Raw genomic sequence first — 25,427 nt, 5'->3', positions numbered from 1 at the left:
ACAATTTTTAATGACGTTAGTTTCAAACAAAAAGAATTAGACAGTTTCGCAAAAAAAAATTATTTTTCACTGTATGAAATGTCTTAGAAAAGTTTTTTTGAAAAGACAATTTTTTTTCAATAATTTTCACTTTTAGTACGTAAAAAAACTATCTTAGACAATTTTTAATGACGTTAGTTTCAAACAAACAGATTTAGACAGTTTCGCAAAAAAAAATTATTTTTCACTGTATGAAATGTCTTAGAAAAGTTTTTTTGAAAAGACAATTTTTTTTCAATAATTTTCACTTTTAGTACGTAAAAAAACTATCTTAGACAATTTTTAATGACGTTAGTTTCAAACAAACAGATTTAGACAGTTTCGCAAAAAAAAATTATTTTTCACTGTATGAAATGTCTTAGAAAAGTTTTTTTGAAAAGACAATTTTTTTTCAATAATTTTCACTTTTAGTACGTAAAAAAACTTTCTTAGACAATTTTTAATGACGTTAGTTTCAAACAAAAAGAATTGGATAGTTTCGCAAAAAAAAATTATTTTTCACTGTATGAAATGTCTTAGAAAAATTTTTGAAAATTTTTTTTGAAAAGAAAGTTTTTTTCAATAATTTTCACTTTTAGTACGTAAAAAAACTTTCTTAGACAATTTTTAATGACGTTAGTTTCAAACAAAAAGAATTAGACAGTTTTGCAAAAAAAAAATTATTTTTCACTGTATGAAATGTCTTAGAAAAAAGTTTTTTTGAAAAGACAATTTTTTTTCAATAATTTTCACTTTTAGTACGTAAAAAAACTTTCTTAGACAATTTTTAATGACGTTAGTTTCAAACAAAAAGAATTGGATAGTTTCGCAAAAAAAAATTATTTTTCACTGTATGAAATGTCTTAGAAAAATTTTTGAAAATTTTTTTTGAAAAGAAAGTTTTTTTCAATAATTTTCACTTTTAGTACGTAAAAAAACTTTCTTAGACAATTTTTAATGACGTTAGTTTCAAACAAAAACAACTAGACAGTTTCGCAAAAAAAAATTATTTTTCACAGTATGAAATGTCTTAGAAAAATTTTTAAAAATTTTTTTTGAAAAGAAAATTTTTTTCAATAATTTTCACTTTTAGTACGTAAAAAAACTTTCTTAGACAGATTTTAATGACGTTAGTTTCAAACAAAATGAATTAGACAGTTTCGCAAAAAAAAATTAATTTTCACTGTATGAAATGTCTTAGAAAAATGTTTTTGAAAAGACAATTTTTTTTCAATAATTTTCACTTTTAGTACGTAAAAAAACTTTCTTAGACAATTTTTAATGACGTTAGTTTCAAACAAAAAGAATTAGACAGCTTCGCAAAAAAAAATTATTTTTCACTGTATGAAATGTTTTAGAAAAATTTTTGAAAATTTCTTTTGAAAAGAAAATTTTTTTCAATAACTTTCACTTTTAGTACGTAAAAAAACTTTCTTAGACAGTTTTTAATGACGTTAGTTTCAAACAAAAAGAATTAGACAGTTTCGCAAAAAAAAATTATTTTTCACTGTATGAAATGTCTTAGAAAAATGTTTTTGAAAAGACAATTTTTTTTCAATAATTTTCACTTTTAGTACGTAAAAAAACTATCTTAGACAATTTTTAATGACGTTAGTTTCAAACAAAAAGAATTAGACAGTTTCGCAAAAAAAAATTATTTTCACTGTATGAAATGTCTTGGATAAATTCTTTGAAAAGAAAATTTTTTTCAATAATTTTCACTTTTAGTACGTAAAAAAACTTTCTTAGACAATTTTTAATGACGTTAGTTTCAAACAAAAAGAATTAGACAGTTTCGCAAAAAAAAATTATTTTTCACTGTATGAAATGTCTTAGAAAAATTTTTTTGAAAAGACAATTTTTTTTCAATAATTTTCACTTTTAGTACGTAAAAAAACTTTCTTAGACAATTTTTAATGACGTTAGTTTCAAACAAAAAGAATTAGACAGTTTCGCAAAAAAAAATTATTTTTCACTGTATGAAATGTCTTAGAAAAGTTTTTTTGAAAAGACAATTTTTTTTCAATAATTTTCACTTTTAGTACGTAAAAAAGTTTTCTTAGACAATTTTTATTGACGTTAGTTTCAAACAAAAAGAATTAGACAGTTTCGCAAAAAAAAATTATTTTTCACTGTATGAAATGTCTTAGAAAAATATTTTTGAAAAGACAATTTTTTTCAATAATTTTCACTTTTAGTACGTAAAAAAACTTTCTTAGACAATTTTTAATGACGTTAGTTTCAAACAAAGAGAATTAGACAGTTTCGCAAAAAAAAATTATTTTTCATTGTATGAAATGTCTTAGAAAAATATTTTTAAAAAGAAAAATTTTTTTCAATAATCTTCACTTTTAGTACGTAAAAAAACTTTCTTAGACAATTTTTAATGACGTTAGTTTCAAACAAAAAGAATTGGATAGTTTCGCAAAAAAAAATTATTTTTCACTGTATGAAATGTCTTAGAAAAATTTTTGAAAATTTTTTTTGAAAAGAAAGTTTTTTTCAATAATTTTCACTTTTAGTACGTAAAAAAACTTTCTTAGACAATTTTTAATGACGTTAGTTTCAAACAAAAAGAACTAGACAGTTTCGCAAAAAAAAATTATTTTTCACTGTATGAAATGTCTTAGAAAAATTTTTAAAAATTTTTTTTGAAAAGAAAATTTTTTTCAATAATTTTCACTTTTAGTACGTAAAAAAACTTTCTTAGACAATTTTTAATGACGTTAGTTTCAAACAAAAAGAATTAGACAGTTTCGCAAAAAAAAATTATTTTTCACTGTATGAAATGTCTTAGAAAAATTTTTTTGAAAAGACAATTTTTTTTCAATAATTTTCACTTTTAGTACGTAAAAAAACTTTCTTAGACAATTTTTAATGACGTTAGTTTCAAACAAAAAGAATTAGACAGCTTCGCAAAAAAAAATTATTTTTCACTGTATGAAATGTTTGAGAAAAATTTTTGAAAATTTCTTTTGAAAAGAAAGTTTTTTTCAATAATTTTCACTTTTAGTACGTAAAAAAACTTTCTTAGACAATTTTTAATGACGTTAGTTTCAAACAAAAACAACTAGACAGTTTCGCAAAAAAAAATTATTTTTCACTGTATGAAATGTCTTAGAAAAGTTTTTTTGAAAAGACAATTTTTTTTCAATAATTTTCACTTTTAGAACGTAAAAAAACATTCTTAGACAATTTTTAATGAGGTTAGTTTCAAACAAAAAGAATTAGACAGTTTCGCAAAAAAAAATTATTTTTCACTGTATGAAATGTCTTAGAAAAGTTTTTTTGAAAAGACAACTTTTTTTCAATAATTTTCACTTTTAGTACGTAAAAAAACTTTCTTAGACAATTTTTAATGACGTTAGTTTCAAACAAAAAGAATTAGACAGTTTCGCAAAAAAAAATTATTTTTCACTGTATGAAATGTCTTAGAAAAGTTTTTTTGAAAAGACAATTTTTTTTCAATAATTTTCACTTTTAGTACGTAAAAAAACTTTCTTAGACAATTTTTAATGAGGTTAGTTTCAAACAAAAAGAATTAGACAGTTTCGCAAAAAAAAATTATTTTTCACTGTATGAAATGTCTTAGAAAAGTTTTTTTGAAAAGACAACTTTTTTTCAATAATTTTCACTTTTAGTACGTAAAAAAACTTTCTTAGACAATTTTTAATAACGTTAGTTTCAAACAAAAAGAATTGGATAGTTTCGCAAAAAAAAATTATTTTTCACTGTATGAAATGTCTTAGAAAAATTTTTGAAAATTTTTTTTGAAAAGAAAGTTTTTTTCAATAACTTTCACTTTTAGTACGTAAAAAAACTTTCTTAGACAGTTTTTAATGACGTTAGTTTCAAACAAAAAGAATTAGACAGTTTCGCAAAAAAAATTATTTTTCACTGTATGAAATGTCTTAGAAAAATGTTTTTGAAAAGACAATTTTTTTTCAATAATTTTCACTTTTAGTACGTAAAAAAACTTTCTTAGACAATTTTTAATGACGTTAGTTTCAAACAAAAAGAATTAGACAGCTTCGCAAAAAAAATTATTTTTCACTGTATGAAATGTTTTAGAAAAATTTTTGAAAATTTCTTTTGAAAAGAAAATTTTTTTCAATAACTTTCACTTTTAGTACGTAAAAAAACTTTCTTAGACAGTTTTTAATGACGTTAGTTTCAAACAAAAAGAATTAGACAGTTTCGCAAAAAAAATTATTTTTCACTGTATGAAATGTCTTAGAAAAATGTTTTTGAAAAGACAATTTTTTTTCAATAATTTTTACTTTTAGTACGTAAAAAAACTTTCTTAGACAATTTTTAATGACGTTAGTTTCAAACAAAAAGAATTAGACAGTTTCGCAAAAAAAAATTATTTTTCACTGTATGAAATGTCTTAGAAAAGTTTTTTTGAAAAGACAATTTTTTTTCAATAATTTTCACTTTTAGTACGTAAAAAAACTTTCTTAGACAATTTTTAATGAGGTTAGTTTCAAACAAAAAGAATTAGACAGTTTCGCAAAAAAAAATTATTTTTCACTGTATGAAATGTCTTAGAAAAGTTTTTTTGAAAAGACAACTTTTTTTCAATAATTTTCACTTTTAGTACGTAAAAAAACTTTCTTAGACAATTTTTAATGACGTTAGTTTCAAACAAAAAGAATCGGATAGTTTCGCAAAAAAAAATTATTTTTCATTGTATGAAATGTCTTAGAAAAATTTTTGAAAATTTTTTTTGAAAAGAAAGTTTTTTTCAATAACTTTCACTTTTAGTACGTAAAAAAACTTTCTTAGACAGTTTTTAATGACGTTAGTTTCAAACAAAAAGAATTAGACAGTTTCGCAAAAAAAATTATTTTTCACTGTATGAAATGTCTTAGAAAAATGTTTTTGAAAAGACAATTTTTTTTCAATAATTTTCACTTTTAGTACGTAAAAAAACTTTCTTAGACAATTTTTAATGACGTTAGTTTCAAACAAAAAGAATTAGACAGCTTAGCAAAAAAAAATTATTTTTCACTGTATGAAATGTTTTAGAAAAATTTTTGAAAATTTCTTTTGAAAAGAAAATTTTTTTCAATAACTTTCACTTTTAGTACGTAAAAAAACTTTCTTAGACAGTTTTTAATGACGTTAGTTTCAAACAAAAAGAATTAGACAGTTTCGCAAAAAAAATTATTTTTCACTGTATGAAATGTCTTAGAAAAATGTTTTTGAAAAGACAATTTTTTTTCAATAATTTTTACTTTTAGTACGTAAAAAAACTTTCTTAGACAATTTTTAATGACGTTAGTTTCAAACAAAAAGAATTGGATAGTTTCGCAAAAAAAATTATTTTTCACTGTATGAAATGTCTTAGAAAAATTTTTGAAAATTTTTTTTGAAAAGAAAGTTTTTTTCAATAATTTTCACTTTTAGTACGTAAAAAAACTTTCTTAGACAATTTTTAATGACGTTAGTTTCAAACAAAAAGAATTGGATAGTTTCGCAAAAAAAATTATTTTTCACTGTATGAAATGTCTTAGAAAAATTTTTGAAAATTTTTTTTGAAAAGAAAGTTTTTTTCAATAATTTTCACTTTTAGTACGTAAAAAAACTTTCTTAGACAATTTTTAATGACGTTAGTTTCAAACAAAAAGAATTGGATAGTTTCGCAAAAAAAAATTATTTTTCACTGTATGAAATGTCTTAGAAAAATATTTTTGAAGACAATTTTTTTTCAATAATTTTCACTTTTAGTACGTAAAAAAACTTTCTTAGACAATTTTTAATGACGTTAGTTTCAAACAAAAAGAACTAGACAGTTTCGCAAAAAAAAATTATTTTTCACTGTATGAAATGTCTTAGAAAATGAAAAGAAAATTTTTTTCAATAATTTTCACTTTTAGTACGTAAAAAAACTTTCTTAGACAATTTTTAATGACGTTAGTTTCAAACAAAAAGAATTAGACAGTTTCGCAAAAAAAAATTATTTTTCACTGTATTAAATGTCTTAGAAAAGTTTTTTTTAAAAGACAATTTTTTTTCAATAATTTTCACTTTTAGTACGTAAAAAAGTTTTCTTAGACAATTTTTATTGACGTTAGTTTCAAACAAAAAGAATTAGACAGTTTCGCAAAAAAAAATTATTTTTCACTGTATGAAATGTCTTAGAAAAATATTTTTGAAAAGACAATTTTTTTTCAATAATTTTCACTTTTAGTACGTAAAAAAACTATCTTAGACAATTTTTAATGACGTTAGTTTCAAACAAACAGAATTAGACAGTTTCGCAAAAAAAAATTATTTTTCACTGTATGAAATGTCTTAGAAAAGTTTTTTTGAAAAGACAATTTTTTTTCAATAATTTTCACTTTTAGTACGTAAAAAAACTTTCTTAGACAATTTTTAATGACGTTAGTTTCAAACAAAAAGAATTGGATAGTTTCGCAAAAAAAAATTATTTTTCACTGTATGAAATGTCTTAGAAAAATTTTTGAAAATTTTTTTTGAAAAGAAAGTTTTTTTCAATAATTTTCACTTTTAGTACGTAAAAAAACTTTCTTAGACAATTTTTAATGACGTTAGTTTCAAACAAAAAGAATTAGACAGTTTTGCAAAAAAAAAATTATTTTTCACTGTATGAAATGTCTTAGAAAATTGTTTTGAAAAGACAATTTTTTTTCAATAATTTTCACTTTTAGTACGTAAAAAAACTATCTTAGACAATTTTTAATGACGTTAGTTTCAAACAAACAGAATTAGACAGTTTCGCAAAAAAAAATTATTTTTCACTGTATGAAATGTCTTAGAAAAGTTTTTTTGAAAAGACAATTTTTTTTCAATAATTTTCACTTTTAGTACGTAAAAAAACTTTCTTAGACAATTTTTAATGACGTTAGTTTCAAACAAAAAGAATTGGATAGTTTCGCAAAAAAAAATTATTTTTCACTGTATGAAATGTCTTAGAAAAATTTTTGAAAATTTTTTTTTTGAAAAGAAAGTTTTTTTCAATAATTTTCACTTTTAGTACGTAAAAAAACTTTCTTAGACAATTTTTAATGACGTTAGTTTCAAACAAAAACAACTAGACAGTTTCGCAAAAAAAATTATTTTTCACTGTATGAAATGTCTTAGAAAAATTTTTAAAAATTTTTTTTGAAAAGACAATTTTTTTCAATAATTTTCACTTTTAGTACGTAAAAAAACTTTCTTAGACAATTTTTAATGACGTTAGTTTCAAACAAAAAGAATTAGACAGTTTCGCAAAAAAAAAATTATTTTTCACTGTATGAAATGTCTTAGAAAAGTTTTTTTGAAAAGACAATTTTTTTTCAATAATTTTCACTTTTAGAACGTAAAAAAACTTTCTTAGACAATTTTTAATGAGGTTAGTTTCAAACAAAAAGAATTAGACAGTTTCGCAAAAAAAAATTATTTTTCACTGTATGAAATGTCTTAGAAAAGTTTTTTTGAAAAGACAACTTTTTTTCAATAATTTTCACTTTTAGTACGTAAAAAAACTTTCTTAGACAATTTTTAATGACGTTAGTTTCAAACAAAAAGAATTAGACAGTTTCGCAAAAAAAAATTATTTTTCACTGTATGAAATGTCTTAGAAAAGTTTTTTTGAAAAGACAATTTTTTTTCAATAATTTTCACTTTTAGTACGTAAAAAAACTTTCTTAGACAATTTTTAATGACGTTAGTTTCAAACAAAAAGAATTAGACAGTTTCGCAAAAAAAAATTATTTTTCACTGTATGAAATGTCTTAGAAAAATATTTTCAAAAAGAAAATTTTTTTTCAATAATCTTCACTTTTAGTACGTAAAAAAACTTTCTTAGACAATTTTTAATGACGTTAGTTTCAAACAAAAAGAATTAGACAGTTTCGCAAAAAAAAATTATTTTTCACTGTATGAAATGTCTTAGAAAAATATTTTTAAAAAGAAAATTTTTTTTCAATAATCTTCACTTTTAGTACGTAAAAAAACTTTCTTAGACAATTTTTAATGACGTTAGTTTCAAACAAAAAGAACTAGACAGTTTCGCAAAAAAAAATTATTTTTCACTGTATGAAATGTCTTAGAAAAATTTTTAAAAATTTTTTTTGAAAAGAAAATTTTTTTCAATAATTTTCACTTTTAGTACGTAAAAAAACTTTCTTAGACAATTTTTAATGACGTTAGTTTCAAACAAAAAGAATTAGACAGTTTCGCAAAAAAAAAATTATTTTTCACTGTATGAAATGTCTTAGAAAAGTTTTTTTGAAAAGACAATTTTTTTTCAATAATTTTCACTTTTAGAACGTAAAAAAACTTTCTTAGACAATTTTTAATGAGGTTTGTTTCAAACAAAAAGAATTAGACAGTTTCGCAAAAAAAAATTATTTTTCATTGTATGAAATGTCTTAGAAAAGTTTTTTTGAAAAGACAACTTTTTTTCAATAATTTTCACTTTTAGTACGTAAAAAAACTTTCTTAGACAATTTTTAATGACGTTAGTTTCAAACAAAAAGAATTAGACAGTTTCGCAAAAAAAAATTATTTTTCACTGTATGAAATGTCTTAGAAAAGTTTTTTTGAAAAGACAATTTTTTTTCAATAATTTTCACTTTTAGTACGTAAAAAAACTTTCTTAGACAATTTTTAATGACGTTAGTTTCAAACAAAAAGAATTAGACAGCTTAGCAAAAAAAAATTATTTTTCACTGTATGAAATGTTTTAGAAAAATTTTTGAAAATTTCTTTTGAAAAGAAAATTTTTTTCAATAACTTTCACTTTTAGTACGTAAAAAAACTTTCTTAGACAGTTTTTAATGACGTTAGTTTCAAACAAAAAGAATTAGACAGTTTCGCAAAAAAAATTATTTTTCACTGTATGAAATGTCTTAGAAAAATGTTTTTGAAAAGACAATTTTTTTTCAATAATTTTTACTTTTAGTACGTAAAAAAACTTTCTTAGACAATTTTTAATGACGTTAGTTTCAAACAAAAAGAATTGGATAGTTTCGCAAAAAAAATTATTTTTCACTGTATGAAATGTCTTAGAAAAATTTTTGAAAATTTTTTTTGAAAAGAAAGTTTTTTTCAATAATTTTCACTTTTAGTACGTAAAAAAACTTTCTTAGACAATTTTTAATGACGTTAGTTTCAAACAAAAAGAATTGGATAGTTTCGCAAAAAAAATTATTTTTCACTGTATGAAATGTCTTAGAAAAATTTTTGAAAATTTTTTTTGAAAAGAAAGTTTTTTTCAATAATTTTCACTTTTAGTACGTAAAAAAACTTTCTTAGACAATTTTTAATGACGTTAGTTTCAAACAAAAAGAATTGGATAGTTTCGCAAAAAAAAATTATTTTTCACTGTATGAAATGTCTTAGAAAAATATTTTTGAAGACAATTTTTTTTCAATAATTTTCACTTTTAGTACGTAAAAAAACTTTCTTAGACAATTTTTAATGACGTTAGTTTCAAACAAAAAGAACTAGACAGTTTCGCAAAAAAAAATTATTTTTCACTGTATGAAATGTCTTAGAAAATGAAAAGAAATTTTTTTCAATAATTTTCACTTTTAGTACGTAAAAAAACTTTCTTAGACAATTTTTAATGACGTTAGTTTCAAACAAAAAGAATTAGACAGTTTCGCAAAAAAAAATTATTTTTCACTGTATGAAATGTCTTAGAAAAGTTTTTTTTAAAAGACAATTTTTTTTCAATAATTTTCACTTTTAGTACGTAAAAAAGTTTTCTTAGACAATTTTTATTGACGTTAGTTTCAAACAAAAAGAATTAGACAGTTTCGCAAAAAAAAATTATTTTTCACTGTATGAAATGTCTTAGAAAAATATTTTTGAAAAGACAATTTTTTTTCAATAATTTTCACTTTTAGTACGTAAAAAAACTATCTTAGACAATTTTTAATGACGTTAGTTTCAAACAAACAGAATTAGACAGTTTCGCAAAAAAAAATTATTTTTCACTGTATGAAATGTCTTAGAAAAGTTTTTTTGAAAAGACAATTTTTTTTCAATAATTTTCACTTTTAGTACGTAAAAAAACTTTCTTAGACAATTTTTAATGACGTTAGTTTCAAACAAAAAGAATTGGATAGTTTCGCAAAAAAAAATTATTTTTCACTGTATGAAATGTCTTAGAAAAATTTTTGAAAATTTTTTTTGAAAAGAAAGTTTTTTTCAATAATTTTCACTTTTAGTACGTAAAAAAACTTTCTTAGACAATTTTTAATGACGTTAGTTTCAAACAAAAAGAATTAGACAGTTTTGCAAAAAAAAAATTATTTTTCACTGTATGAAATGTCTTAGAAAATTGTTTTGAAAAGACAATTTTTTTTCAATAATTTTCACTTTTAGTACGTAAAAAAACTATCTTAGACAATTTTTAATGACGTTAGTTTCAAACAAACAGAATTAGACAGTTTCGCAAAAAAAAATTATTTTTCACTGTATGAAATGTCTTAGAAAAGTTTTTTTGAAAAGACAATTTTTTTTCAATAATTTTCACTTTTAGTACGTAAAAAAACTTTCTTAGACAATTTTTAATGACGTTAGTTTCAAACAAAAAGAATTGGATAGTTTCGCAAAAAAAAATTATTTTTCACTGTATGAAATGTCTTAGAAAAATTTTTGAAAATTTTTTTTGAAAAGAAAGTTTTTTTCAATAATTTTCACTTTTAGTACGTAAAAAAACTTTCTTAGACAATTTTTAATGACGTTAGTTTCAAACAAAAACAACTAGACAGTTTCGCAAAAAAAAATTATTTTTCACTGTATGAAATGTCTTAGAAAAATTTTTAAAAATTTTTTTTGAAAAGACAATTTTTTTCAATAATTTTCACTTTTAGTACGTAAAAAAACTTTCTTAGACAATTTTTAATGACGTTAGTTTCAAACAAAAAGAATTAGACAGTTTCGCAAAAAAAAATTATTTTTCACTGTATGAAATGTCTTAGAAAAGTTTTTTTGAAAAGACAATTTTTTTTCAATAATTTTCACTTTTAGAACGTAAAAAAACTTTCTTAGACAATTTTTAATGAGGTTAGTTTCAAACAAAAAGAATTAGACAGTTTCGCAAAAAAAAATTATTTTTCACTGTATGAAATGTCTTAGAAAAGTTTTTTTGAAAAGACAACTTTTTTTCAATAATTTTCACTTTTAGTACGTAAAAAAACTTTCTTAGACAATTTTTAATGACGTTAGTTTCAAACAAAAAGAATTAGACAGTTTCGCAAAAAAAAATTATTTTTCACTGTATGAAATGTCTTAGAAAAGTTTTTTTGAAAAGACAATTTTTTTTCAATAATTTTCACTTTTAGTACGTAAAAAAACTTTCTTAGACAATTTTTAATGACGTTAGTTTCAAACAAAAAGAATTAGACAGTTTCGCAAAAAAAAATTATTTTTCACTGTATGAAATGTCTTAGAAAAATATTTTCAAAAAGAAAATTTTTTTTCAATAATCTTCACTTTTAGTACGTAAAAAAACTTTCTTAGACAATTTTTAATGACGTTAGTTTCAAACAAAAAGAATTAGACAGTTTCGCAAAAAAAAATTATTTTTCACTGTATGAAATGTCTTAGAAAAATATTTTTAAAAAGAAAATTTTTTTTCAATAATCTTCACTTTTAGTACGTAAAAAAACTTTCTTAGACAATTTTTAATGACGTTAGTTTCAAACAAAAAGAACTAGACAGTTTCGCAAAAAAAAATTATTTTTCACTGTATGAAATGTCTTAGAAAAATTTTTAAAAATTTTTTTTGAAAAGAAAATTTTTTTCAATAATTTTCACTTTTAGTACGTAAAAAAACTTTCTTAGACAATTTTTAATGACGTTAGTTTCAAACAAAAAGAATTAGACAGTTTCGCAAAAAAAAAATTATTTTTCACTGTATGAAATGTCTTAGAAAAGTTTTTTTGAAAAGACAATTTTTTTTCAATAATTTTCACTTTTAGAACGTAAAAAAACTTTCTTAGACAATTTTTAATGAGGTTAGTTTCAAACAAAAAGAATTAGACAGTTTCGCAAAAAAAAATTATTTTTCATTGTATGAAATGTCTTAGAAAAGTTTTTTTGAAAAGACAACTTTTTTTCAATAATTTTCACTTTTAGTACGTAAAAAAACTTTCTTAGACAATTTTTAATGACGTTAGTTTCAAACAAAAAGAATTAGACAGTTTCGCAAAAAAAAATTATTTTTCACTGTATGAAATGTCTTAGAAAAGTTTTTTTGAAAAGACAATTTTTTTTCAATAATTTTCACTTTTAGTACGTAAAAAAACTTTCTTAGACAATTTTTAATGACGTTAGTTTCAAACAAAAAGAATTAGACAGTTTCGCAAAAAAAAATTATTTTTCACTGTATGAAATGTCTTAGAAAAATATTTTTAAAAAGAAAATTTTTTTTCAATAATCTTCACTTTTAGTACGTAAAAAAACTTTCTTAGACAATTTTTAATGACGTTAGTTTCAAACAAAAAGAACTAGACAGTTTCGCAAAAAAAAATTATTTTTCACTGTATGAAATGTCTTAGAAAAATTTTTAAAAATTTTTTTTGAAAAGAAAATTTTTTTCAATAATTTTCACTTTTAGTACGTAAAAAACTTTCTTAGACAATTTTTAATGACGTTAGTTTCAAACAAAAAGAATTAGACAGTTTCGCAAAAAAAAATTATTTTTCACTGTATGAAATGTCTTAGAAAAATATTTTTGAAAAGACAATTTTTTTCAATAATTTTCACTTTTAGTACGTAAAAAAACTTTCTTAGACAATTTTTAATGACGTTAGTTTCAAACAAAGAGAATTAGACAGTTTCGCAAAAAAAAAAATTATTTTTCACTGTATGAAATGTCTTAGAAAAATATTTTTAAAAAGAAAAAATTTTTTCAATAATCTTCACTTTTAGTACGTAAAAAAACTTTCTTAGACAATTTTTAATGACGTTAGTTTCAAACAAAAAGAATTGGATAGTTTCGCAAAAAAAAATTATTTTTCACTGTATGAAATGTCTTAGAAAAATTTTTGAAAATTTTTTTTGAAAAGAAAGTTTTTTTCAATAATTTTCACTTTTAGTACGTAAAAAAACTTTCTTAGACAATTTTTAATGACGTTAGTTTCAAACAAAAAGAATTAGACAGTTTTGCAAAAAAAAAATTATTTTTCACTGTATGAAATGTCTTAGAAAATTGTTTTGAAAAGACAATTTTTTTTCAATAATTTTCACTTTTAGTACGTAAAAAAACTATCTTAGACAATTTTTAATGACGTTAGTTTCAAACAAAAAGAATTAGACAGTTTCGCAAAAAAAAATTATTTTTCACTGTATGAAATGTCTTAGAAAAATATTTTTAAAAAGAAAATTTTTTTTCAATAATCTTCACTTTTAGTACGTAAAAAAACTTTCTTAGACAATTTTTAATGACGTTAGTTTCAAACAAAAAGAATTGGATAGTTTCGCAAAAAAAAATTATTTTTCACTGTATGAAATGTCTTAGAAAAGTTTTTTTGAAAAGACAATTTTTTTTCAATAATTTTCACTTTTAGTACGTAAAAAAACTTTCTTAGACAATTTTTAATGAGGTTAGTTTCAAACAAAAAGAATTAGACAGTTTCGCAAAAAAAAATTATTTTTCACTGTATGAAATGTCTTAGAAAAGTTTTTTTGAAAAGACAATTTTTTTTCAATAATTTTCACTTTTAGTACGTAAAAAAACTTTCTTAGACAATTTTTAATGACGTTAGTTTCAAACAAAAAGAATTAGACAGTTTCGCAAAAAAAAATTATTTTTCACTGTATGAAATGTCTTAGAAAAATATTTTCAAAAAGAAAATTTTTTTTCAATAATCTTCACTTTTAGTACGTAAAAAAACTTTCTTAGACAATTTTTAATGACGTTAGTTTCAAACAAAAAGAATTAGACAGTTTCGCAAAAAAAAATTATTTTTCACTGTATGAAATGTCTTAGAAAAAAATTTTTAAAAAGAAAATTTTTTTTCAATAATCTTCACTTTTAGTACGTAAAAAAACTTTCTTAGACAATTTTTAATGACGTTAGTTTCAAACAAAAAGAACTAGACAGTTTCGCAAAAAAAAATTATTTTTCACTGTATGAAATGTCTTAGAAAAATTTTTAAAAATTTTTTTTGAAAAGAAAATTTTTTTCAATAATTTTCACTTTTAGTACGTAAAAAAACTTTCTTAGACAATTTTTAATGACGTTAGTTTCAAACAAAAAGAATTAGACAGTTTCGCAAAAAAAAAATTATTTTTCACTGTATGAAATGTCTTAGAAAAGTTTTTTTGAAAAGACAATTTTTTTTCAATAATTTTCACTTTTAGAACGTAAAAAAACTTTCTTAGACAATTTTTAATGAGGTTAGTTTCAAACAAAAAGAATTAGACAGTTTCGCAAAAAAAAATTATTTTTCATTGTATGAAATGTCTTAGAAAAGTTTTTTTGAAAAGACAACTTTTTTTCAATAATTTTCACTTTTAGTACGTAAAAAAACTTTCTTAGACAATTTTTAATGACGTTAGTTTCAAACAAAAAGAATTAGACAGTTTCGCAAAAAAAAATTATTTTTCACTGTATGAAATGTCTTAGAAAAGTTTTTTTGAAAAGACAATTTTTTTTCAATAATTTTCACTTTTAGTACGTAAAAAAACTTTCTTAGACAATTTTTAATGACGTTAGTTTCAAACAAAAAGAATTAGACAGCTTAGCAAAAAAAAATTATTTTTCACTGTATGAAATGTTTTAGAAAAATTTTTGAAAATTTCTTTTGAAAAGAAAATTTTTTTCAATAACTTTCACTTTTAGTACGTAAAAAAACTTTCTTAGACAGTTTTTAATGACGTTAGTTTCAAACAAAAAGAATTAGACAGTTTCGCAAAAAAAATTATTTTTCACTGTATGAAATGTCTTAGAAAAATGTTTTTGAAAAGACAATTTTTTTTCAATAATTTTTACTTTTAGTACGTAAAAAAACTTTCTTAGACAATTTTTAATGACGTTAGTTTCAAACAAAAAGAATTGGATAGTTTCGCAAAAAAAATTATTTTTCACTGTATGAAATGTCTTAGAAAAATTTTTGAAAATTTTTTTTGAAAAGAAAGTTTTTTTCAATAATTTTCACTTTTAGTACGTAAAAAAACTTTCTTAGACAATTTTTAATGACGTTAGTTTCAAACAAAAAGAATTGGATAGTTTCGCAAAAAAAATTATTTTTCACTGTATGAAATGTCTTAGAAAAATTTTTGAAAATTTTTTTTGAAAAGAAAGTTTTTTTCAATAATTTTCACTTTTAGTACGTAAAAAAACTTTCTTAGACAATTTTTAATGACGTTAGTTTCAAACAAAAAGAATTGGATAGTTTCGCAAAAAAAAATTATTTTTCACTGTATGAAATGTCTTAGAAAAATATTTTTGAAGACAATTTTTTTTCAATAATTTTCACTTTTAGTACGTAAAAAAACTTTCTTAGACAATTTTTAATGACGTTAGTTTCAAACAAAAAGAACTAGACAGTTTCGCAAAAAAAAATTATTTTTCACTGTATGAAATGTCTTAGAAAATGAAAAGAAAATTTTTTTCAATAATTTTCACTTTTAGTACGTAAAAAAACTTTCTTAGACAATTTTTAATGACGTTAGTTTCAAACAAAAAGAATTAGACAGTTTCGCAAAAAAAAATTATTTTTCACTGTATGAAATGTCTTAGAAAAGTTTTTTTTAAAAGACAATTTTTTTTCAATAATTTTCACTTTTAGTACGTAAAAAAGTTTTCTTAGACAATTTTTATTGACGTTAGTTTCAAACAAAAAGAATTAGACAGTTTCGCAAAAAAAAATTATTTTTCACTGTATGAAATGTCTTAGAAAAATATTTTTGAAAAGACAATTTTTTTTCAATAATTTTCACTTTTAGTACGTAAAAAAACTATCTTAGACAATTTTTAATGACGTTAGTTTCAAACAAACAGAATTAGACAGTTTCGCAAAAAAAAATTATTTTTCACTGTATGAAATGTCTTAGAAAAGTTTTTTTGAAAAGACAATTTTTTTTCAATAATTTTCACTTTTAGTACGTAAAAAAACTTTCTTAGACAATTTTTAATGACGTTAGTTTCAAACAAAAAGAATTGGATAGTTTCGCAAAAAAAAATTATTTTTCACTGTATGAAATGTCTTAGAAAAATTTTTGAAAATTTTTTTTGAAAAGAAAGTTTTTTTCAATAATTTTCACTTTTAGTACGTAAAAAAACTTTCTTAGACAATTTTTAATGACGTTAGTTTCAAACAAAAAGAATTAGACAGTTTTGCAAAAAAAAAATTATTTTTCACTGTATGAAATGTCTTAGAAAATTGTTTTGAAAAGACAATTTTTTTTCAATAATTTTCACTTTTAGTACGTAAAAAAACTATCTTAGACAATTTTTAATGACGTTAGTTTCAAACAAACAGAATTAGACAGTTTCGCAAAAAAAAATTATTTTTCACTGTATGAAATGTCTTAGAAAAGTTTTTTTGAAAAGACAATTTTTTTTCAATAATTTTCACTTTTAGTACGTAAAAAAACTTTCTTAGACAATTTTTAATGACGTTAGTTTCAAACAAAAAGAATTGGATAGTTTCGCAAAAAAAAATTATTTTTCACTGTATGAAATGTCTTAGAAAAATTTTTGAAAATTTTTTTTGAAAAGAAAGTTTTTTTCAATAATTTTCACTTTTAGTACGTAAAAAAACTTTCTTAGACAATTTTTAATGACGTTAGTTTCAAACAAAAACAACTAGACAGTTTCGCAAAAAAAATTATTTTTCACTGTATGAAATGTCTTAGAAAAATTTTTAAAAATTTTTTTTGAAAAGACAATTTTTTTCAATAATTTTCACTTTTAGTACGTAAAAAAACTTTCTTAGACAATTTTTAATGACGTTAGTTTCAAACAAAAAGAATTAGACAGTTTCGCAAAAAAAAATTATTTTTCACTGTATGAAATGTCTTAGAAAAGTTTTTTTGAAAAGACAATTTTTTTTCAATAATTTTCACTTTTAGAACGTAAAAAAACTTTCTTAGACAATTTTTAATGAGGTTAGTTTCAAACAAAAAGAATTAGACAGTTTCGCAAAAAAAAATTATTTTTCACTGTATGAAATGTCTTAGAAAAGTTTTTTTGAAAAGACAACTTTTTTTCAATAATTTTCACTTTTAGTACGTAAAAAAACTTTCTTAGACAATTTTTAATGACGTTAGTTTCAAACAAAAAGAATTAGACAGTTTCGCAAAAAAAAAATTATTTTTCACTGTATGAAATGTCTTAGAAAAGTTTTTTTGAAAAGACAATTTTTTTTCAATAATTTTCACTTTTAGTACGTAAAAAAACTTTCTTAGACAATTTTTAATGACGTTAGTTTCAAACAAAAAGAATTAGACAGTTTCGCAAAAAAAAATTATTTTTCACTGTATGAAATGTCTTAGAAAAATATTTTCAAAAAGAAAATTTTTTTTCAATAATCTTCACTTTTAGTACGTAAAAAAACTTTCTTAGACAATTTTTAATGACGTTAGTTTCAAACAAAAAGAATTAGACAGTTTCGCAAAAAAAAATTATTTTTCACTGTATGAAATGTCTTAGAAAAATACTTTTAAAAAGAAAATTTTTTTTCAATAATCTTCACTTTTAGTACGTAAAAAAACTTTCTTAGACAATTTTTAATGACGTTAGTTTCAAACAAAAAGAACTAGACAGTTTCGCAAAAAAAAATTATTTTTCACTGTATGAAATGTCTTAGAAAAATTTTTAAAAATTTTTTTTGAAAAGAAAATTTTTTTCAATAATTTTCACTTTTAGTACGTAAAAAAACTTTCTTAGACAATTTTTAATGACGTTAGTTTCAAACAAAAAGAATTAGACAGTTTCGCAAAAAAAAATTATTTTTCACTGTATGAAATGTCTTAGAAAAATATTTTTGAAAAGACAATTTTTTTCAATAATTTTCACTTTTAGTACGTAAAAAACTTTCTTAGACAATTTTTAATGACGTTAGTTTCAAACAAAGAGAATTAGACAGTTTCGCAAAAAAAAAAATTATTTTTCACTGTATGAAATGTCTTAGAAAAATATTTTTAAAAAGAAAAAATTTTTTCAATAATCTTCACTTTTAGTACGTAAAAAAACTTTCTTAGACAATTTTTAATGACGTTAGTTTCAAACAAAAAGAATTGGATAGTTTCGCAAAAAAAAATTATTTTTCACTGTATGAAATGTCTTAGAAAAATTTTTGAAAATTTTTTTTGAAAAGAAAGTTTTTTTCAATAATTTTCACTTTTAGTACGTAAAAAAACTTTCTTAGACAATTTTTAATGACGTTAGTTTCAAACAAAAAGAATTAGACAGTTTTGCAAAAAAAAAATTATTTTTCACTGTATGAAATGTCTTAGAAAATTGTTTTGAAAAGACAATTTTTTTTCAATAATTTTCACTTTTAGTACGTAAAAAAACTATCTTAGACAATTTTTAATGACGTTAGTTTCAAACAAAAAGAATTAGACAGTTTCGCAAAAAAAAATTATTTTTCACTGTATGAAATGTCTTAGAAAAATATTTTTAAAAAGAAAATTTTTTTTCAATAATCTTCACTTTTAGTACGTAAAAAAACTTTCTTAGACAATTTTTAATGACGTTAGTTTCAAACAAAAAGAATTGGATAGTTTCGCAAAAAAAAATTATTTTTCACTGTATGAAATGTCTTAGAAAAGTTTTTTTGAAAAGACAATTTTTTTTCAATAATTTTCACTTTTAGTACGTAAAAAAACTTTCTTAGACAATTTTTAATGAGGTTAGTTTCAAACAAAAAGAATTAGACAGTTTCGCAAAAAAAAATTATTTTTCACTGTATGAAATGTCTTAGAAAAGTTTTTTTGAAAAGACAATTTTTTTTCAATAATTTTCACTTTTAGTACGTAAAAAAACTTTCTTAGACAATTTTTAATGACGTTAGTTTCAAACAAAAAGAATTAGACAGTTTCGCAAAAAAAAATTATTTTTCACTGTATGAAATGTCTTAGAAAAATATTTTCAAAAAGAAAATTTTTTTTCAATAATCTTCACTTTTAGTACGTAAAAAAACTTTCTTAGACAATTTTTAATGACGTTAGTTTCAAACAAAAAGAATTAGACAGTTTCGCAAAAAAAAATTATTTTTCACTGTATGAAATGTCTTAGAAAAAAATTTTTAAAAAGAAAATTTTTTTTCAATAATCTTCACTTTTAGTACGTAAAAAAACTTTCTTAGACAATTTTTAATGACGTTAGTTTCAAACAAAAAGAACTAGACAGTTTCGCAAAAAAAAATTATTTTTCACTGTATGAAATGTCTTAGAAAAATTTTTAAAAATTTTTTTTGAAAAGAAAATTTTTTTCAATAATTTTCACTTTTAGTACGTAAAAAAACTTTCTTAGACAATTTTTAATGACGTTAGTTTCAAACAAAAAGAATTAGACAGTTTCGCAAAAAAAAAATTATTTTTCACTGTATGAAATGTCTTAGAAAAGTTTTTTTGAAAAGACAATTTTTTTTCAATAATTTTCACTTTTAGAACGTAAAAAAACTTTCTTAGACAATTTTTAATGAGGTTAGTTTCAAACAAAAAGAATTAGACAGTTTCGCAAAAAAAAATTATTTTTCATTGTATGAAATGTCTTAGAAAAGTTTTTTTGAAAAGACAACTTTTTTTCAATAATTTTCACTTTTAGTACGTAAAAAAACTTTCTTAGACAATTTTTAATGACGTTAGTTTCAAACAAAAAGAATTAGACAGTTTCGCAAAAAAAAATTATTTTTCACTGTATGAAATGTCTTAGAAAAGTTTTTTTGAAAAGACAATTTTTTTTCAATAATTTTCACTTTTAGTACGTAAAAAAACTTTCTTAGACAATTTTTAATGACGTTAGTTTCAAACAAAAAGAATTAGACAGCTTAGCAAAAAAAAATTATTTTTCACTGTATGAAATGTTTTAGAAAAATTTTTGAAAATTTCTTTTGAAAAGAAAATTTTTTTCAATAACTTTCACTTTTAGTACGTAAAAAAACTTTCTTAGACAGTTTTTAATGACGTTAGTTTCAAACAAAAAGAATTAGACAGTTTCGCAAAAAAAATTATTTTTCACTGTATGAAATGTCTTAGAAAAATGTTTTTGAAAAGACAATTTTTTTTCAATAATTTTTACTTTTAGTACGTAAAAAAACTTTCTTAGACAATTTTTAATGACGTTAGTTTCAAACAAAAAGAATTGGATAGTTTCGCAAAAAAAATTATTTTTCACTGTATGAAATGTCTTAGAAAAATTTTTGAAAATTTTTTTTGAAAAGAAAGTTTTTTTCAATAATTTTCACTTTTAGTACGTAAAAAAACTTTCTTAGACAATTTTTAATGACGTTAGTTTCAAACAAAAAGAATTGGATAGTTTCGCAAAAAAAATTATTTTTCACTGTATGAAATGTCTTAGAAAAATTTTTGAAAATTTTTTTTGAAAAGAAAGTTTTTTTCAATAATTTTCACTTTTAGTACGTAAAAAAACTTTCTTAGACAATTTTTAATGACGTTAGTTTCAAACAAAAAGAATTGGATAGTTTCGCAAAAAAAAATTATTTTTCACTGTATGAAATGTCTTAGAAAAATATTTTTGAAGACAATTTTTTTTCAATAATTTTCACTTTTAGTACGTAAAAAAACTTTCTTAGACAATTTTTAATGACGTTAGTTTCAAACAAAAAGAACTAGACAGTTTCGCAAAAAAAAATTATTTTTCACTGTATGAAATGTCTTAGAAAATGAAAAGAAAATTTTTTTCAATAATTTTCACTTTTAGTACGTAAAAAAACTTTCTTAGACAATTTTTAATGACGTTAGTTTCAAACAAAAAGAATTAGACAGTTTCGCAAAAAAAAATTATTTTTCACTGTATGAAATGTCTTAGAAAAGTTTTTTTTAAAAGACAATTTTTTTTCAATAATTTTCACTTTTAGTACGTAAAAAAGTTTTCTTAGACAATTTTTATTGACGTTAGTTTCAAACAAAAAGAATTAGACAGTTTCGCAAAAAAAAATTATTTTTCACTGTATGAAATGTCTTAGAAAAATATTTTTGAAAAGACAATTTTTTTTCAATAATTTTCACTTTTAGTACGTAAAAAAACTATCTTAGACAATTTTTAATGACGTTAGTTTCAAACAAACAGAATTAGACAGTTTCGCAAAAAAAAATTATTTTTCACTGTATGAAATGTCTTAGAAAAGTTTTTTTGAAAAGACAATTTTTTTTCAATAATTTTCACTTTTAGTACGTAAAAAAACTTTCTTAGACAATTTTTAATGACGTTAGTTTCAAACAAAAAGAATTGGATAGTTTCGCAAAAAAAAATTATTTTTCACTGTATGAAATGTCTTAGAAAAATTTTTGAAAATTTTTTTTGAAAAGAAAGTTTTTTTCAATAATTTTCACTTTTAGTACGTAAAAAAACTTTCTTAGACAATTTTTAATGACGTTAGTTTCAAACAAAAAGAATTAGACAGTTTTGCAAAAAAAAAATTATTTTTCACTGTATGAAATGTCTTAGAAAATTGTTTTGAAAAGACAATTTTTTTTCAATAATTTTCACTTTTAGTACGTAAAAAAACTATCTTAGACAATTTTTAATGACGTTAGTTTCAAACAAACAGAATTAGACAGTTTCGCAAAAAAAAATTATTTTTCACTGTATGAAATGTCTTAGAAAAGTTTTTTTGAAAAGACAATTTTTTTTCAATAATTTTCACTTTTAGTACGTAAAAAAACTTTCTTAGACAATTTTTAATGACGTTAGTTTCAAACAAAAAGAATTGGATAGTTTCGCAAAAAAAAATTATTTTTCACTGTATGAAATGTCTTAGAAAAATTTTTGAAAATTTTTTTTGAAAAGAAAGTTTTTTTCAATAATTTTCACTTTTAGTACGTAAAAAAACTTTCTTAGACAATTTTTAATGACGTTAGTTTCAAACAAAAACAACTAGACAGTTTCGCAAAAAAAATTATTTTTCACTGTATGAAATGTCTTAGAAAAATTTTTAAAAATTTTTTTTGAAAAGACAATTTTTTTCAATAATTTTCACTTTTAGTACGTAAAAAAACTTTCTTAGACAATTTTTAATGACGTTAGTTTCAAACAAAAAGAATTAGACAGTTTCGCAAAAAAAAATTATTTTTCACTGTATGAAATGTCTTAGAAAAGTTTTTTTGAAAAGACAATTTTTTTTCAATAATTTTCACTTTTAGAACGTAAAAAAACTTTCTTAGACAATTTTTAATGAGGTTAGTTTCAAACAAAAAGAATTAGACAGTTTCGCAAAAAAAAATTATTTTTCACTGTATGAAATGTCTTAGAAAAGTTTTTTTGAAAAGACAACTTTTTTTCAATAATTTTCACTTTTAGTACGTAAAAAAACTTTCTTAGACAATTTTTAATGACGTTAGTTTCAAACAAAAAGAATTAGACAGTTTCGCAAAAAAAAAATTATTTTTCACTGTATGAAATGTCTTAGAAAAGTTTTTTTGAAAAGACAATTTTTTTTCAATAATTTTCACTTTTAGTACGTAAAAAAACTTTCTTAGACAATTTTTAATGACGTTAGTTTCAAACAAAAAGAATTAGACAGTTTCGCAAAAAAAAATTATTTTTCACTGTATGAAATGTCTTAGAAAAATATTTTTAAAAAGAAAATTTTTTTTCAATAATCTTCACTTTTAGTACGTAAAAAAACTTTCTTAGACAATTTTTAATGACGTTAGTTTCAAACAAAAAGAATTAGACAGTTTCGCAAAAAAAAATTATTTTTCACTGTATGAAATGTCTTAGAAAAATATTTTTAATAAGAAAATTTTTTTTCAATAATCTTCACTTTTAGTACGTAAAAAAACTTTCTTAGACAATTTTTAATGACGTTAGTTTCAAACAAAAAGAACTAGACAGTTTCGCAAAAAAAAATTATTTTTCACTGTATGAAATGTCTTAGAAAAATTTTTAAAAATTTTTTTTGAAAAGAAAATTTTTTTCAATAATTTTCACTTTTAGTACGTAAAAAAACTTTCTTAGACAATTTTTAATGACGTTAGTTTCAAACAAAAAGAATTAGACAGTTTCGCAAAAAAAAATTATTTTTCACTGTATGAAATGTCTTAGAAAAATATTTTTGAAAAGACAATTTTTTTCAATAATTTTCACTTTTAGTACGTAAAAAAACTTTCTTAGACAATTTTTAATGACGTTAGTTTCAAACAAAGAGAATTAGACAGTTTCGCAAAAAAAAAAATTATTTTTCACTGTATGAAATGTCTTAGAAAAATATTTTTAAAAAGAAAAAATTTTTTCAATAATCTTCACTTTTAGTACGTAAAAAAACTTTCTTAGACAATTTTTAATGACGTTAGTTTCAAACAAAAAGAATTGGATAGTTTCGCAAAAAAAAATTATTTTTCACTGTATGAAATGTCTTAGAAAAATTTTTGAAAATTTTTTTTGAAAAGAAAGTTTTTTTCAATAATTTTCACTTTTAGTACGTAAAAAAACTTTCTTAGACAATTTTTAATGACGTTAGTTTCAAACAAAAAGAATTAGACAGTTTTGCAAAAAAAAAATTATTTTTCACTGTATGAAATGTCTTAGAAAATTGTTTTGAAAAGACAATTTTTTTTCAATAATTTTCACTTTTAGTACGTAAAAAAACTATCTTAGACAATTTTTAATGACGTTAGTTTCAAACAAAAAGAATTAGACAGTTTCGCAAAAAAAAATTATTTTTCACTGTATGAAATGTCTTAGAAAAATATTTTTAAAAAGAAAATTTTTTTTCAATAATCTTCACTTTTAGTACGTAAAAAAACTTTCTTAGACAATTTTTAATGACGTTAGTTTCAAACAAAAAGAATTGGATAGTTTCGCAAAAAAAAATTATTTTTCACTGTATGAAATGTCTTAGAAAAGTTTTTTTGAAAAGACAATTTTTTTTCAATAATTTTCACTTTTAGTACGTAAAAAAACTTTCTTAGACAATTTTTAATGAGGTTAGTTTCAAACAAAAAGAATTAGACAGTTTCGCAAAAAAAAATTATTTTTCACTGTATGAAATGTCTTAGAAAAGTTTTTTTGAAAAGACAACTTTTTTTCAATAATTTTCACTTTTAGTACGTAAAAAAACTTTCTTAGACAATTTTTAATGACGTTAGTTTCAAACAAAAAGAATCGGATAGTTTCGCAAAAAAAAATTATTTTTCACTGTATGAAATGTCTTAGAAAAATTTTTGAAAATTTTTTTTGAAAAGAAAGTTTTTTTCAATAACTTTCACTTTTAGTACGTAAAAAAACTTTCTTAGACAGTTTTTAATGACGTTAGTTTCAAACAAAAAGAATTAGACAGTTTCGCAAAAAAAATTATTTTTCACTGTATGAAATGTCTTAGAAAAATGTTTTTGAAAAGACAATTTTTTTTCAATAATTTTCACTTTTAGTACGTAAAAAAACTTTCTTAGACAATTTTTAATGACGTTAGTTTCAAACAAAAAGAATTAGACAGCTTAGCAAAAAAAAATTATTTTTCACTGTATGAAATGTTTTAGAAAAATTTTTGAAAATTTCTTTTGAAAAGAAAATTTTTTTCAATAACTTTCACTTTTAGTACGTAAAAAAACTTTCTTAGACAGTTTTTAATGACGTTAGTTTCAAACAAAAAGAATTAGACAGTTTCGCAAAAAAAATTATTTTTCACTGTATGAAATGTCTTAGAAAAATGTTTTTGAAAAGACAATTTTTTTTCAATAATTTTTACTTTTAGTACGTAAAAAAACTTTCTTAGACAATTTTTAATGACGTTAGTTTCAAACAAAAAGAATTGGATAGTTTCGCAAAAAAAATTATTTTTCACTGTATGAAATGTCTTAGAAAAATTTTTGAAAATTTTTTTTGAAAAGAAAGTTTTTTTCAATAATTTTCACTTTTAGTACGTAAAAAAACTTTCTTAGACAATTTTTAATGACGTTAGTTTCAAACAAAAAGAATTGGATAGTTTCGCAAAAAAAAATTATTTTTCACTGTATGAAATGTCTTAGAAAAATTTTTGAAAATTTTTTTTGAAAAGAAAGTTTTTTTCAATAATTTTCACTTTTAGTACGTAAAAAAACTTTCTTAGACAATTTTTAATGACGTTAGTTTCAAACAAAAACAACTAGACAGTTTCGCGAAAAAAAATTATTTTTCACTGTATGAAATGTCTTAGAAAAGTTTTTTTGAAAAGACAATTTTTTTTCAATAATTTTCACTTTTAGAACGTAAAAAAACTTTCTTAGACAATTTTTAATGAGGTTAGTTTCAAACAAAAAGAATT

This window comes from Aplidium turbinatum, chromosome 7 (genome assembly GCF_918807975.1).
Source record: "Aplidium turbinatum chromosome 7, kaAplTurb1.1, whole genome shotgun sequence".
NCBI lineage: Eukaryota > Metazoa > Chordata > Ascidiacea > Aplousobranchia > Polyclinidae > Aplidium > Aplidium turbinatum.
This window is presented reverse-complemented; position numbering follows the sequence as displayed.